Genomic DNA, 2596 nt, shown 5'->3' on the forward strand with positions numbered 1-2596 from the left:
CCACCAGTAAAGATCAAGTAACTTATGAGACACAGGCTTAGCACACATTTCATTATCGTCACAAAAGCTCTCACATTCGGCGAAAAGCTTATAGGCCATAAATGCACCATGCATGAAATCAAACTGATAGTGGTAGCACCACCGCATCACAGTTTTGACAATCCAAAGTTGAGCACTGCACCACTAGCAAAGTAACTGTGGAACTGACTAACGGGAAATGTAAGTTCACATCACAAGTGATTGAATTGAAAGCTCACATGAAACTTGAAAAAGAAAGGGCACACCATAACTGTCAAACTTTAAGTCTTGTAACTACCAACATAAAGCCTCATAACTTCAATAGTTCTCATCCAAGAAAAAATACCGAACAGTCGATACAGCGGTAACTGGGGCTTCTTTCACATGACAAAATGACTAGACTGACTTGTCGTAGTACCATCACACTGAGTGTTAAACCAAAATAACCAGAACTGGTCCATCTCTGCATGCTACTTGACGCCTTCAAGTTCCTACTTGGATCTCTGTCTCATCTTTCTACGCTTCCTTTTGAGCCTGCGCATCCTTTTTTTCTTCCACTGTTACCACAGAAGAACAAAAAACTTATTCAAATCTTTCCACAAGTGTACACAGCAGGGATTGGGAGGACAATTCAACCAGGCGCTAAGCAATTGCAGCTGTACACACAGGAAAAAAATAGGAAAGAACTTAAACGTTTAAGGCTTTCGATAGCCCCACCCCACCGAACGCCTATTTTAAATATTGTCAAAACTACCCTGCATGCCCTGATATATCCAATTGAAATCTATATATGTATTCTCGTTACATGCACACTGAATGTAATCTATGCCATCCTTCCATGCATACCAGATGAGTTTAACAATCTATGGCATGGTACATAGTAGATCCAGAACATCTTCCTCTGCCCTGATTTGGTGCAGCTAAAGACAATATAAATATTTATATAGGACCGACAGTGCAACCTTGGCAAATAAACCCTACCATTGGAGTGAAATTTAGCATCTTGACAAACATAAGCAACTGCATCACCTAACATCATAGACAAAAACAAGAACCCAAAACATAAATTCACTACCCATAGACCCTGACACATCATCCAACCTTCGAAAACCTGAGAAGTCAGAAAAACCAACTACCTAGAAAACCCCAATACACAAAACCTTCCATGAGACCCTAACACATGAACCCTACTACGAACCCTCAACCCCCACCATGAAAATTTCTTCAGGGGAACCCTAATGATAACCCCTGGCAGGCTAACGCATTAACCCAGCCGTGGAAACCCTAACACACGAAATTTGCATGCATGCACCGGTCGGCCTACATTGCAGACCTTGTCTTTAAGAATACCCTAACCCCCTAACCGATGACCTTTCAATCAGTCTGTCCAGGAAACAGTGATCCTCCAAGTCGCAAACCTCAAGCCATTGTTTGAACCCTGACATCCTCCACCCCGCTTCACCAACAACGGAGTCAAGCAAACCGTTAAACAATTGCCTCATGTTCAGCGAGGCCTACGGCCGATCTATCACCCCTCCACGCATTCGGGGCGACGAGAGAGAGAGAGAGAGACACACACACACACACACACACACACACACACACACACACACACAGAGAGAACCTTAGCCCTCATGGTTGCACCAACTGAAGCCGAATTTCGAGCTCCTCTTCCACAGAATACTAACTATTCGATCAGATGTTCGATCAGTGAGGGGGAGTTTAAGCTAGAAAAAACCCTAGCTGGGAGCGTTTCACACCAAAGCAATGAGCGGGCACCATCGAAAGACGATCTTTCCACATGGAGGGCGTCCATGGGCGGCCGCAGAGGGGAGATGCTCACGGAAAAGGGTGGGCTCGTCGGTAAATTTGACTATTAAAGAATATATATGAAGAAATTGCGATAGAAAATGGCAGCCGTACTAGTAGGGCTAAATTGCTTATCGAAAAAATATATTACATTGACACCAACTATTGTAGGTTTTTGGAGCTAGTTGCAAAATCTTAGCTAGCCCTTTTAGCTAAGATTTTGCACTAGTATTGGACAATAAGAACTAGTATTGGACCCGCGCGTTGCTGCGGCGGGCAGATAGAGTTCCAGAAAAAATAGGCTCAGTTTCTCCAATTTAGGTCATGTTTTAAGTAAACACAATACATTATTTCAAGTGACTTCATATATACATATCTCAAAATAACATCCATGTCTCGTAGATTTATAGCGAAAACAAAAATATCATAGTAATGTAGCATACGAAGATGCAAAAAAGAACCAATATTACATATTCTCAAAATGCACCACAAAATACGTATTCTCAGTCACTAATGTCAGAATCAACAAATTGAATTCTTCTCTTATGAGAAGGATCATTCATTTGTCTCCTCACAATACGCTCTCTATTGTAAAGCGGTGATCCATCTCGCACATGCTCTACTATCGATGAATGCAAAGGACCTGCACAAACGAAACAACGATAAATCAAATCTCAAAAGGACCTGCACATAACGAGACATAAAATCTCAAAAAAATCTTATAATAAAAAAACATAATCAAAATTACCTCGTACAATAGAACATCGAG

The 2596-nt window shown here is 41.6% G+C and overlaps 1 long non-coding RNA gene across 1 annotated transcript; it reads right to left on the reverse strand.

The window, feature by feature from the left end:
* Nucleotides 1-237: 237 nt before the first annotated feature.
* On the reverse strand, nucleotides 238-1787 carry LOC147609015 (uncharacterized). The gene is made up of 2 exons (XR_015264308.1): nucleotides 1643-1787; nucleotides 238-575 (listed from the first exon to the last, which is right to left on the reverse strand). It is a non-coding gene; the product is annotated as an uncharacterized LOC147609015 (long non-coding RNA).
* Nucleotides 1788-2596: the final 809 nt, after the last annotated feature.

Source organism: Cibotium barometz, chromosome 52 (assembly GCF_041138505.1).
Source record: "Cibotium barometz isolate CiBa-2024 chromosome 52, ASM4113850v1, whole genome shotgun sequence".
NCBI classification, from domain to species: Eukaryota; Viridiplantae; Streptophyta; class Polypodiopsida; order Cyatheales; family Cibotiaceae; genus Cibotium; species Cibotium barometz.